This window comes from Harpia harpyja, chromosome 16 (assembly GCF_026419915.1).
Source record: "Harpia harpyja isolate bHarHar1 chromosome 16, bHarHar1 primary haplotype, whole genome shotgun sequence".
NCBI classification, from domain to species: domain Eukaryota; kingdom Metazoa; phylum Chordata; class Aves; order Accipitriformes; family Accipitridae; genus Harpia; species Harpia harpyja.
In genome coordinates, this window is record NC_068955.1 from 7,682,801 (window position 1) to 7,697,571 (window position 14,771).

Genomic DNA, 14,771 nt, shown 5'->3' on the forward strand with positions numbered 1-14,771 from the left:
GAGCAGAGATCCTGCTGTCCTGCCCTCCTCTCTGGCACGTCCTCTGCAGAGGGTGGACAAGACGAGCTGGGAGAGCCACCCGGCTCTGGATCTCCTCTCCATGCATGCTTTGAGTTCTCCCGGTCTCATCCACAACACATATCCATGAGCTGGGCAAATGGAAGATGCGCAGTGGATGCACGAGGTCCGGTTCCTTACTGTATCTGTCCCCCAGTTCCCCAGAGGGAACACACTCTCATTCTTATCTGGGAATTTGTTGCCCCTGGGCAAATTAGCACATGGGCCGCGAGGTGATGGAGAATCCATCCTGAGAGGGCAGCAGGGATTTTGGGGGTAGCCACAGTGCACCGAGGGCACCCCCTGTGACCCCTGCAGTGCAGGGCACTGTTCTTCTCCCCCAGCAATGGCATTGCTGAACCCAGTGACTTCTGGCTGAGGAAGAGCATCTCTTTTAGAAAGTCTTGATTTAAAGACCACAAATGATGGAGAATCCGCCACGTCTCTTAGCAAATTGCTCCAATGGTTAATTATACTCCTTGTTTAAAAGATGCATCTTATTTCCAATTTAGGTTTTTCTAACTTCAGCTTCCAGCCATTGAATCTCATTACATTTTTTTATCTACTAGATTAAAAAAACCTCCATTATCAGAAATCTCCTCCCTCTGTAAGTATTTATAGACTATGATCAAGTTGCCTCTTAACCTTCCCTTGATAAACTAAATAGACTGAGCCACTCAGTCTCGCTCAGTCAGCCAGCCCTTGCACCCCTCCACTCCTTCCTACTGCTCTTCTCTGAGCCATCCCTGATCCTGCACCATCGTGGACCAAGGGTGGATATTCCCTGGATCAGGACAGATGAGGAGGTGATGTCCTGGGTGATGCCATATTCAGACAGAGGACCAGGGTGGCTGGTTGTGCCACTGTGCTGCTGCAAGAGGTCTTGGTGTGGGTAAGATGCTCTCTGTGCTTGGTGTGGTACAAACACAGAGAAAATCCTCCAGCCAAATATGGAGAGGGACAGGACAGGACGGCTTTGGGAATGGAGATCAGCAGTTAGGACTGACATGCTGGTAAAAGAAAACCAGGAGAAGAGAGGTGAGACACAGGGAGAGCATCAGCTGGGCAGATCAGAATTTTGGGTGGCAGGGTGTGCAAGATCACATCACAGAGTCCGCTGGGGGTGACGCTGCTGTAACAAAACTGCTCAGCAAGGAGACCTGGGCAAATGGGGTCCATGCAGCCCATTCAGGAGCTCTGAATGGCCCATATGGACAGGTCCAGGGGTTCTGCCAGCTCTCAGAGATGGTCAGCTCAGGTTCGGGGTCATCTGTGCCCCTCTCAGAAGGTGCAGCCAGGGAAAGGTGCAGACTTCACCTGAGTGAGAATGGGAATACTGGGAAAATCTGAGCTGGGAAAGTCATTTACATTACAGGTCTGTGCTGCTGCCAGAGGTGTGATGAGCCCCCCCAGGACTGTCCTGTCTGGCATAGCTTGGCATCAGCGATGCAGACATCTGTCTTCAGCCAGCTGGTTGTCCTGTAGCATTGTGCTGACAAGCATAGGCTGAGCTTCCTGCTGCTTGTTGCTCCAGACCAAGGCAAAGAGAGAGGTCCCTGGGTGATGCAGTGTGTCTTCTACATAGTGCCTGCTTAACCTCTGCTGGAGCATGATCAGAAATGGCTGGTAGTGGGGCAGGATGGGCCAAGGGACTGCTTCTGGCATCATTACTATGGAGCCCCAAATTGACATATGCCCTCTACAACATCACTTTGACAGTGCTATCACTTCTCCCACCCTGTTACGCACCTTCTCCTGGATCAGAGCTGTGTCCTTGGGATGACTTGCTGTCAGCCTTGACAGGAGCTGTACCCAAAATGCTGGCATATGATGGGAACATTGCAACCTCTGTGTAGTTCTGACCACAGGCTGGGAACTGTCTACCTCTCATAGCCTGGCAGCCTTCAGTGCTTCCCCCTCTGGACCCCCCTGCCCTGTATCTCATTACATCCCTCATGCATTGGTGTATGACAAGTCCCACAACTAAGGGGTGTGCTATAGGGAACAGTGGGTCCGCTCCTTCCCTTTCTCTGTGTTACAGACCGTTAAATCCTATCCATTTGGGCTGAAAAGGGGCTTTCCTGGAAAGCAGTGATACAGATGTGCTTCCACTCACAACATCCAGCTGTGGATTCCAGTGTGTCGACTTAACCTCATCCTCCCCGACTTGCAGCTGGAGCATCTTGGGGCAGGGCTTTTCTCAAAGCCAACTGCTCTTGTGTGATGGAGAACCAGGGACTTGGGGTCTAGGGCAGTGCAGAGTCCACCAGGCTCTGGGGAGCTGCGCCTGCAGGTCAGTGAAATCAGGACCCTGATGTGTGCACAGCCAGCATGTGGTGGGGGAGGCTGTCTCCATCCCTGGAAAGCCTCCTCACACCCACAGCCACAGATCCTGGCTCCTCTTGCCTGGTGTCAGATGCAATAAGGGAGACGAGCTCCCCCAGTGTGGCCAGCACACACTGTGTGGTCTCCCTCTGGCTTTAGACTTCCAGAATTTCTTCTTCTCTCTGAGTGATGTCAGGCTGAATAAAACTAAATAGATCCTGATAGAGGAAAACTGCAGTTAAGTGGGTTGACTGACTGCTTCCCTTCTTTTTATTTTGCTTTCTGACTTGTCACAGATAGAAAACCACCAGGGAAATGTACTGGCAGGCCCTCGGTCATGGTCCCTTGCTCTTTCAGCCGGTCTCCCTTAAGCCTGGTTAGACCTGTCTCCCTGCCAGGACAGGAGGCCACTCCAGTCCCAGGAGGAGGGTTGGCACTTGACAACTATGAAATGAAACTTGTGTCACCTTGTCCCTGGAAGATTAGCAAAGGATCACCCATCCCTGGTGGGTCAAAGTCAGCAGGGTCCTGCCCACAGCCATCCTCCTCTTCCAAGGAGCAGATGGAAGCTGAAGGCAATGAGCTGGTGGGAGACAGACCATCCCATGAGGATGCTTTGCTGGTAGTCGAAGGTTGGGGAAGACAAAGATAAGCCCTAAGTCTTTGCAGAGTGACCAGATCTCGTGATCTTCATGTACATCTTGTGATGTTTGATGTTATATTCACATAGCCTCCAGTCCCAGCATCACGTGAGCAAAGCAGTCTTGGCTCTCTTTCAAATGTGCAAGTTTCTAGGGCACATGATGCTGGACACTGCTTGCAAATGGGATGATGAAAGCATCCTGAGAAGGCAGAATGCACTCCAGCAATTGTTTTCAAATCTTCTGATTTTTGAGCTAGTCTTATGATTCTGGGGGGAAGCCAATTTGTGTTTTTCCTTGTTTGGAAGCTATCATCCAAAGCACTGTCCAGAGCACCTGTTAGGCAGCATGCAGTAGTCGTGAGACTGAAAAAACACTGGCTGAATGCAAAATAGTGGCTAGTGGAGACCTGCTTCAGCACTGGCCTTTCAAGAATCCCTGAAGAGATTGACAAAGCGGAACGGCAGACAAAGGCGTTTGGGGGTACATATCATAACAACATTCCAAAACAGAATTTGATTATTTCAAAGAAAATGCTCCCTACAAAATGTCTCCCAAGTTCAGCAAAGACCAAGCACAAAAGATCATGCAAACATACTAGGTGAAAGAAATGCCAAGACTTTATCTTTCAAAACTTACCTCATGGCACTGAAACTGCTAAACATCATGCACAGACGTGCACTATCTGTGATCAGACAGCCTGTGCTGTCCCACATTAGCCAGACAAGATTATTGACAAGCAAAGATAAACCCCACCATGTGTGACCTCTGTAGCCAAAGTCAGAACAGAGCTTAGAAACACCAGGGAAACCCACAAAGTCTCAGAGCATCTTTGATCCAAGGTTAGCACAGACCTGCTGGATTTAACAGAGAAAATTGCTTCTTGTTAGAGGAACATGACTCAAATTCTGTGAAATAGCAGTGATTGGCAACACATCAAGAAGAATTGTAATTGTCTCTTGGAGTTTGTTCACTGTGGATTTCTAGAGGTGTTAAGGACAGCAGGTGAGCGTCCATGGTTTTGGAGGCTCAGCTCAATAATTCCTCCTTGGTGCATCAGCTCAGACTCACGCCCAGATGAAGAATAGTCAAGTGGGTTGGAAGTACAAATGGCAGAACCCAGTAAAACCCCAACCATCAGCTGCCACCAAGGGAAGGTGCTGCCCACAGGACCCTCCTAGGGATCACTGGAGTGGTATTACAAGGACTAGAAGAATGCCGTTCATAGACTTTTCCCTGAAATAATTTTTCTGGTTTATTCCAGACATCCTGGTGCTCCTCCCAAAACACAGGAGTTTCCAGACCTGGGGTTTCATCTCACCCTTTATTTTCTATTTCTTTGTCTTCTTTCCCTTCCTATCCTTTTTGCCTTTTTGTCGAAGGAGGAGATAAAACCAATGGAAGTTTTTAGGTCATTAAAACTGAGATCTTACTGAAACACTACCTTTCTTTTAAAGAACGCGGATCTAGTATCATTTTTGCTGATCCAATGTGTGATTTTTCACTCGTCTCTAATCACAGCAAATTTCAGAGACCCTCACTGGAGCCACGTCCTCAGATGTCTGAAGGCGTCCAGACCAGATCCCAGAGCCTGTGAGTTTTTTGGGTTACACCAACTGATCCCAACTTGTTCCACGGGCACCATGGGCAAGAACAAGAACAGTGAAGATGTCGGATGCAGACACACGGCAAGAAGCAGACACAGTCAGGTCCTAAGCAGGGAACCATCCGTATCCTGCCAAGGTGGTACCACATCTTCTGAGCAGAAGTCCAGCTGTGCCATCTTTACTCAGCCTCAAGCACCCAACACAGCTATATTTGAAGCTCTGGCATTTCCTGGGACCTGTTTTTAGGTGCCCTTCTGTAACAGTGATGTCTGTTGTGGGAACTGCACTAACAAATAAAGACTGACCTCTCCCCAGCCCTACCTGCACATCAGACCATGAGGCCAGAAATGTGTCCACAACAGGATGACAGATAATTGTCTTCCTTTCCTTTACCACTGAAGGCTCACTGTGGTTTAACAAGCTCCATTTGTTTTCTGCTGTTACAAGGACATTAGAAAAGTTTGGACTGGGGTTTAACTTTGCGGCTGAAATGTCTTACAGCTGCCAGGGAGGAGCAGTCTCAGTATTTCTCATGGTAGGGGGCACCTCTTTACCCACCACCTTGTAACGTGGTCCCACCAGTAGGGCTTTGCCACTGTTGTTTGGTCATGATTTTTGCATGAGAAATGAATCATGGTGCTAAGCGGGAGCACGGACATCTCTGAGCAGCTCAAGAATCAGAGCAAACGCTGGAAATCAAGCCCGTGGTGTGTGCAGGGCTGCAGACAGCCGCCTCTTCCTGCTCCGGCAGTGAAGGCTAATCAGTGCTGATTAAACCAAAGCTAGATTTTCCTAGAGAGGTTTTAAAAACCTGAATGTCAAGTTACACCCCCCCCCATGTCCCCCACCCTCAGATCATTAGGTGAACTTCCACAGGCTCGTGACCTTTCTAGAGCTAAGCCCATGATCCCCCTGAGCTGATGTTTCTGGTCACCCTCCAGACATCCCTGAAGCATTTTGTCCCAGCAACAGAGGTCTGGACATGCCAGTCTTCACCAGTCTCCTGGGAAAGGAGAGTGGGGAAGGGAAGCTCAGCCCTTGTGATGGTGAGAGGGAAGGATCCCCCACAGATGCTGGGGCTTTACTGACAGACTGGGTGGCCACTGGAGCGACATGCTGGGGCTCATCTCTGATTTATCAGCAGGGCCAGTAGGTGTTGCATTAGGTTAAGTATTAACAGATCTCATGAGCCTCATTAGCTGTCCCCTTTTCACTCTCCAGCTGAAGAGTTACTGCTCCAAAATCTATAGTGCCTTGGCAGCTGCCTGGCTGATTCCCAGGTTAACCCTCACCGAGCCTGCTCCCTCAGGCTTGCTGCATGGATCAGCATGCACATTGTGTGTGTCACAAACCACGGGTGGAAAGCATCCCAGGTCTGGTGCTGTCCAGCTTGATCAGCAGAGAGGCATGAGGTTTGTTGGGCCATCGTCACGTGCACATGTCTCTGCTCTCCATAAAACAGCAGGACTCTCAGCACAGAGAGCCAGACTCCCTGGCTATCCTTGCTCAGATATGCCAGCAATGGCTGGTTCCTGATAACAGACCCCCAGGCACTGGGATACCTCCCTCCTCAAGAGGTGTCTGCTGGAAACAGCCTGCAAGGTCTGCAGGGGGGATCTGTTTGGCTGAAGGTGGCCATTTGTCCATTGGTATCTCCATCAGGGTCAGCCTCCCAGTCCCCTCCAGCACAGTCCATCACCCCCCAGTGATGCAGATGCCATATGCAATTTATCACCCCCAGAGCAGATGCCAACAGGCTCAGGAGATCGGGGCTCTGCTGGGTGCAGGGCAAGTCCCTGGGGCATCCAGGTCCCATGTAGGCATTTAAACTGCGGGCACCTGTGCTTGATCAGACAAACCCCATGGTCAAGGCTCTCCTGTAATGAGTAGCCCAGGATGGTAATACAGATCATAACAAATCGCTGCAGGCGTTGTATCTCCACCAGGCAACGGGGGCACCCATGGGGCTGCAAGTCTCTGAAGATCTTTGCTCCAAAGGCCACTGAGCACAGAGCCAGGAGCGAGCACAGGAGCATCTGGTCTGACCCCACAGCCATGAGCCGTGACCCAGGCTCCTCTTACGGGCAACATGTTCCCCAGGCATCCCTCAGATCTGGACTGGGAGGCAGCAGGGATGGGGATCACAGCGCTGCCCAGGCAGTGTGCTCAGCTGCTCAGTCCTCACGCTGTGAAATATTTGGGCCTTATCTCCTGTTGGAGTGCATCTGGTTTCAGCTTCCTCCAGAAGAGGCTTCAGCCAGCTCCGTCTCACTGTGTATCTCCCTGGCAGATCAGAACTGGTCTTAATTCACACCAGATCCCGACGGTCTGGCAAAGACATGAGCAGGAGGTACATTTTGTGGAGGCTGGAGTGACTCCTGCTGCCCTGCCAGGCTCCAAGCCCTCCAACCAAGTGCCCACAATACTGGTGACACAGGAGGAGCTGGCAGGGGGTGCAGATGGGGGGGTGGCATGACCTGGATCTCCTTCTCAAGGACAGCTCTCGCTTCAACAAGCCTCGGACAGTTTCTGCAGCTCCCTGTAAGTCCATGCTGGAAAGCACTTCCTTGAGACCTATTAATTGTTAAACAACACTACACTTTAACTACAAAAGAGAGTCAAGCAGCCAAGTACGGTATAGGGAGAGATGAAGGTTAACAGGCTGGGCAAGGTGATTTTCTGGCCTGCTCCTCCTCTGCCCCTCCTCTCCTCCAGCAGGACTGGGAAAGGCTGTGCAACCCCACGGCTGATGCTTTCACATCGTTCATTAACCAGCTCCACACTCTGGACAGCTGATTACCTGTATAGGCAGGCTGCGGCCATGTCAGACACCCTCTGGCACGCAGCCTGTCTCCCGGCCGCTGCTGCAGGATGCTGCTCTCAAGGGCAGAGCACAAGGGCACTGGGAGTTGCTGGTGGGGATCTGGGCACAGCTCCCGTGCTGGAGGAATAGTCGTGCTGGAGCATATGACAGTGCAGGTGGTGTCCAGGGTGAATGTCGGCGTGGCTCTGCAGTGGGCAGGTGAGCTCCTCATGTAGCCTCCTGCTACTTCTGCAGGCCTCTTAGAAAAAACCCACATGGAAGACAGATTGAGATGGGCTGGGGAAAGACGATATCTCAGGGGACCTGGGTTCAGGAAATGCTCTCCCACGGTGCAGAGCTGGCTGTGAGCATGGACACACAGGCAGTGACTGCTGTTACTCACATGGCAGCAACTTCCCCCAGCATCTCTTTACCCTGCTGTGTGATGCTGCTGGTCCCCATAGCCCGCACACTGCCCACCTCGCACCCCTTTCACAGGGCTCTCCTGGCAGCTCCCTTGAGGCAGGGTCTGGCCCCTTTCTTCCTCTCAGGTGCAGAAACCTAAGTGTTTGGAGAGGTCTGTGTCTCATCTGGGGGAATAAGAGATGGGATCTGATGGCTCTTAAGCTGCTTCTGTGGAGGTACTGGTGCTTCGCAGTGGACCTTACTGCAGCACCCAGGACACACATGATGCCAGGAAATCAGGTGCATAAAAACCTTAGCATTTACTGTCACTGGTGTGGAGCTTTATGTGATTAAATACCTTTGCAGATATGGAGCTAAGTGACATCCTGAAGGTCAGTGAGGAGATCAGCACGCAAGCTAGGAAATGATCCCAGGCTGGCCACATCATCTTAGTGCCGAGGGGCGTCAGCGTTTGGCCAGATGCTATTCACCATCCCATCAATAACTTGGCAGTAAATACCAAATCTCTCCGGATAAAATTTGTAGATGACATAAAGATTGGCAGAATGGTGAATAATGAGGCAGTCACATGGAGCTGGATCGCTTCCCTCACTGGGCCCATTCCAACAAAATATATTTTAATAGCCTCAGATGCAAAGTAGTATACCTAGGAGCAGGGCTGCAGGCTGAGCCTGGAGGCTGGGACCAGTCCTGGCAGCAGGGGCCATGGGAGGGTCTGGAGGCTGTAAAGATGTGCATCAGCTCCCAGGACAAGCAAAAGCAGGGTAACAGCCTGGATGGAGAAATGCTGGGACAAATGAACCTATCAGCCTGAGGTACAGTGAGTCAGGCTTCAGACCACCGAGCCTGGGGGTGTCTGATTGCATCCAATGGTCCTGAACTGGAGACTTAGGGGCATCTCAGGACCAGGAGCTGAATGTCACTGTATGGAGGACCCACAAGTGGAGAAAGCTAGAGAACTGCTGGCACAGGTTGTCCACAGACCAGAGCCACTTGTGTCCTTAGGAAGTGTCCGTATGAAGCAGGGAGCCAGAGAGAGGGGCAGCAGCTTTCCCCAGGGAGCAGCATGTGTGAGGACCAGGAGTGAGAGAAGGCAGGTCATTCTGCTCTCCTGCACTTGGAGTTTCTAGGAAAATGAAGAGAGGAAGGAAGGAACCAGAAGCGATCAGACAGCAGAAGAATTTACACGTGTGTGGACACTGTCCCAGCAGGATCTCAGGTACCTGGATGAGGGAGATCAACCAAGGGGCACTGGCTGGAAAATGGAACCAGACAGCTCAAGTGAGAGATCGTGCTTGGCCTCTGGAGCACGGATATAAAGTCACTTGCACACATTGCCCAGAGAGGTGGCACCTCCATCTTCATGAGTCTCCAGGCCCAGGTGCCTTGAGGAGCAGCACTTGGGTTTGTCTGGGTCAGAAGGGCCAGTCGGGGGTGCAATGGGGCACTGTGCCAGGAGGTAAGAGCAGGTCTAAGTGTCTCCCCTCCCTCAGACCGAGTCCAAAAGTCACTGTCTAGCACCCTGACCACTCCTCCCTCAGCCTCCCCAAGCCCTTCGGGGTGAGTCAGCCCCTCCAGGGAAAGTGCATCTCCACGGGGGGGACCAGGAGGTCCTCCCCGGCCGAAAGCAGGGAGCTGCTGGCAGCCAGCTGGGAAATCACTCATCTGGGAAAGAGCCTTTTCATTTGAAATATCTCCCAGGCACTGGCTAAGGCTCTTTAAGTAAGCCTGTCAAGCATCAGCATTAACATTTGGCAAGAGGAGGAGACGGTATTAGCAGGGTCGGCTGGCAGCCGTGCCCCGTGTCCATCAGGCGGGGAAGGGGGAGCGTGCCTCCATGACCCCGCAGGGCAGCACAGCTGATCTCTGCTTGACCCCTGCCAGACGGAGCCCCTGTTCCCAGGATCTGCTTCTCCCTTGGAGCTCCCTCCTTTCTCGCAGGGCTGGAAGGAGGCAGAGTGGCCGTGCCAGTAGGATTTTGCAGATACATGGTCTGTAGCCCCATCCACACTGGGTGATCACCCAGCTCTGCACACAGGTGCACTGGGTGTGCTTGTGTGTGTGTGGTCACAAGATGAGTCATGTCTGTGGGGAGGCATGTGGAAACTGGGCTACCAAGACCCACTGACCTGAATCCCAAATCCTTCTCCATTCCTATGCCGTAGGGAGGAACAACACTTCTCTAAACTACATGGAGCCCCTAATGCTCAGCCCTTCAGCAAGGTCAGCAATGACAGCACTAATGTGGAGGGGTTAAATAACTTGCCCAGGGTCTCAGAGGATGCTGGGGTCAGGCCCAGGTCTGGGAAGTCCCTCTGCCCCCACTGTCCCCAGGCTCCCTCATGCCCCCCACCCCACAGCCTGGGGCCAGCCCTGCCAATTTCCTCAGCATCACCATGTGCATGCACGCAAACAGCAAAGGAAATGTGGGTTTGCTTTTAGAAAAGAAACCCCAGAGTGTGCCCCTGGAACAGGGTACCAGTCTCAGTGCTGGGGAATCCCTCCTTGGGCCTGGTAGACCTCCCCTCCCATCACCAGATCACCCTGCTGCTCCCAGCAAGCCCTTTTCCCAGAGCTCACTGGTTGCTGTTTCCCAAGAGCAACAGAAATGTCTGAGATCTTTAGTCATAGAATCATAGAATGGTTTGGGCTGGAAGGGACCTTTAAAGGTCATCTAGTCCAACCCCCCTGCAAGGAGCAGGGACATCTTCAACTAGATCAGGTTGCTCAGAGCCCCGTTTCCAGGGATGGGGCATCTACCACCTCTCTGGGCAACCTGTGCCACCATCCTCATTGTAAAAAATGTCTTCCTTACATCTAGTCTGTATCTGCTCCCTTTTAGTTTAAAACCATTACCCCTTGTCCTATCACGACAGGCCCTACTAAAATGTCTGTCCCCATCTTTCTTATAAGCCCCCTTTAAGTATTGAAAGGCTGCAGTAAGGTCTCCCTGGAGCCTTCTTTTCTCCAGGGCTGAACAACCCCAACTCTCTCAGCCTGTCTTCATAGGAGAGGTGCTCCAGCCTCATTTTTGTGGCCTCCTCTGGACCCGCTCCAACAGGTCCATGTCTTTCCTGTGCTGAGGACCCCAGAGCTGGATGCAGTACTGCTGGTGGGGTCTCACCAGAGCGGAGCAGAGGGGCAGAATCACCTCCCTCGACCTGCTGGCCACGCTTCTTTTGATGCAGCCCGGGATACGGCTGGCTTTCTGTCCAAATCTGACTATTTTGCCTGCCAAGACTCTGCCTGCCCATATCTGCATCCCAGAGGGTTTTAGCCATCTGAAATCCTGGGGATGCTAGATATGAACACAGATTTTTGGGGAGGATCCTCAGATTAGGGGGAAAGGGGAACAACAAGAAAAGCAAAGGAGGAAGACCTCCAAGGATCCACTGCACTGCATTAAATGCGACAAGGCAGCAGAGCTCTGCTGATGGTTAGGTCCCATTCAGGTGCCATTCATGCTGCCCCTGCTCCCTGTGATGAAAGCCATCCCTGCCTCCTAGAGAAAGCCTAGCAGGCTCTCAGCAGCGATTGCTCCTGATCAGGACCCCATGCAGGGCACAGGGGGCTGCTTCACTCTGAACCTGCTGGAGCCTGGCTGCCAGGTCAAGGTGTGCCCAGACCCCCTCCATGGTCAACCCAATGGGATCAGAGCCCTCCTGCCTCCCTGCAGTGCCTGCTACTGCAGGTGAAACCGTTGGAGGAGGACTGGCAGGGATTTACATCCCTCTGAAAATAATTATGGGAAGAAAAGTGCTGGTATTAATAGGAGCCTCCATTTAAAGATTAACCACAACAAATGTGTTGCATGAAGGAAGTTTATTTAACAATGCTCCCATTGTACACCCCGAGAGCATGTTTGTCTTCATTAGTGCAGTAATTCATTATATGGCCTCTCTAACATTCAAATCAGAAGGAAGAATATTAAAAAAGTAATTATACTTTTCAAAGTAAAGCTTTATGGGTAAATTGTATGCAAATCGCTGTCTAAATCAGGGCGGCATATCTTAAGCAGATCTAAAAGTTGCAAAGGCTTCCACCGCATCATTGATATGTAATCAACATAGATGTATGATTCTGCTCCTTACTTAGGCAAATTTGAATGGCAATACTCAAGTAGGTAATTGGTATTTATCACAATGGCTGATGTGGAGAAGCTATAATCTTGTTACGGGTGGGACAGGCCTGTCATAAATCAAGCTGCTTGGAGGTTACTGCAAGACTCTGTCACATTTTGGTTTCCAGATGCTTTTAATCACCTTTTTTAACCTTCACCTCATTTGTAATATGGGCAAATAACCTTCAGGTCTTTGAAGGCCTCTTCTGCAGGTGTCTGTGCGTTCAGGGAAATAGCTGAGTGCCCTCACACCATTTGTCCACCCAGTGATGACAGCCCCTTTTCTCTAATCAAGATAGTTTAATGAGATTTTTTTTTTTTTTTTCTAAAATAGCTCTAGGAATAAAACATGAAATTGATCATTTATGTGCACCAGGGAAATCATGTCATTTGGAAAATAATTTAACAGGATTGGATGGTTCAGATTTACTGCCCAAACGGCAATCGCCAGCTCTGGGGAACAGGGAGGGGAGAGCAGAGGGCAACCCGGTAGGTGCTATGAAAGCATGGATGGGTGGAGAACACCCACCCACCTCTCCCTGAGGGACAGATGCCCCCCACCACCTTGTGTCCCTTGCAAATCCACATTGCTGCCCCACCCAGGGGCTGGGTGCAGGTGCTCAAATGCCTCCCCCAGGTCCTGGGGATGCAGTTGGGGCTGGCTGTCTGCACTGGAGAGCCGTGGGGTCTGGCTGAGCCCTGGGATGGGGTGGGCTGGGATACATAGGACTATGCGGCTCCCTTTCCCCAAATTCATTCCTCCAGGTCCTGGTGTGACAACAGCATCCTTGCAGCTCTGTGTGTCCCCACTGTCACACAATGTTGGGGACAGCGGGGTCCCACAGAACCTCTGAGGTGTCAGGGCTTCCCAATTATGCAGCACAGTCTTGGGCTGACAGGTGAGAGCACCCCCAAACAGCCCCCCACCACACACAGAGGATTCACAAGCTAACAAGGTTATTGCAAGTTTCTCTGGGGGTCACTGGTTGCTGGGACAGTGCAGGGTTGGCCATGCTGCTGAGGGACCACCAGCTCCAGGTCCCCACCAATGCTTGGGGATGAACAAGGCTGGGTGCAAGTAGGAGTGTGCTTCTCCTCCAGGAAAGGGAGGCATGAGGTGCCCAAGATGGCAGGGCCCAATTCTGCCCAACCTCAGAGGCACCCAGTCACCAAGCAGCCCGTGGAAAACTGCTGCAAGGCTGGGGTCACCATAAAGGAACCAAGGGTCTCTCTTTTCAATGCATTGAGACTCTTCTCTGATGCCTGCACAGGTCCTCTGTGCTGACAGCTACACAGAGCTCCTCCCAGCACAGACTTTGGCATCCCCGGGTGTCCCTCACCCACAGGAGACATCAGCATCTCTACCTTCTGCCAGGGAGCAGCTTCAGTGCATCCAGCCCTAACACCAACGGTGTGCATGAATCTCTGTCACTCTGAGCACCCTTTCAGAGACAAGATCCCTGCTCTTTATTCATCTGGGTCCTGGGTGGGATTTCCACTTCCTTTTGGGACACGCAGAAACAGCTACCCCAGAAGATCACGGCTGGTGTTGCTGCTGGGATAAGGAGAGCTGCATCTTCCAGGCAAACACTCCCTGTGCCACAGGTATCTGCAATCAGCCCAGCAGACCCTGTCCAAGCTCCCAATGCTGAGCCCTTGCACTAAACTAGGGGAGAAGCAACTGTAGACCTGGGAGCATTCAAGGAGGTTGATGGGGAATTGTGGCAGAGAAAAAACAATTCAAAATGTCCGAAGCGATTTGAAGAGGATTCACAGCTGAAAATAGGGGTGAAATGATTTCTGCAGGTTATTAATGCCATGCTATTTGTTCCATGTTATTAGCAAGTGGTAATGTGCCATGCAGAGGTGAAAAGCAGATACAGAAAAGCACGGTGGAAATTCATCTTCTCCAGCACAAGGTAATTGCGGAGCTGAAGCAGGGCACCACTGAGCACCGCAAGCCACAAGAGATCCAAACATTTTAGGCACTGGAGAAATGAACATTTTTTTCATCCCCTTTCTTTTTTTTGGAAGGGGGGAAAGAGGTTACATTTTTCTGTGTCAGAAATACACCGTGACACGAAAGAATCCATCAAATGACACTGCGTGTCAGGTCGTGTCACAACATCATTAAAACATTATATCTTGTTGATGAGGCTCTTGCCATCAATTCAGAGAATGACTGATTCGATCTGCAAAAAGTGGAAGTTTCTCTGCCCTGTTTGCAAGACAGCTGGCAGATCTGCGAGAGGAAGCACTATTTCATATTCTATTTAGAACATTAAGCCTTAATCCCATTAGAAGATTCATAGCATAGCCAGCCTTAGATATAGAGATACTTCCATAGCTGGATGGATTTCTCCTACGACACCTGCACCGCATGCTTCATGAAGCCATTTGGAAAAAAAACAAGTCTACCGTCTTCCCAGCTCCTCTCTGAGAGCTTATCTCTCCCTCTAATACAGTTTAGTGCCAGGTTTTATAGACTGCTCATGCTGTCGGGAATGTTTGCTGGTATTCTGTTAACTTGATGCTTGGCTGTTCCAACACTTCATTTAAGGCAAGCATCTGGCATGTAGCAACAAGATGGCTGATAGAATAAAATTAGGCAAGTTTATATGATTAACCATAGCTAGGAGCCAGCATTAGTCTCAGTTTATAAAAGATTGTAATATATCCTGTAGGTTATTTATTGAATACGGTAAAGCTGCATTCACAGGTTGGGGGTACCTGGGGAAACACACCTTTGAGTGCTGCTGTCAAGCGCTCCTGGGAGGATGCTGGCAGCCCCA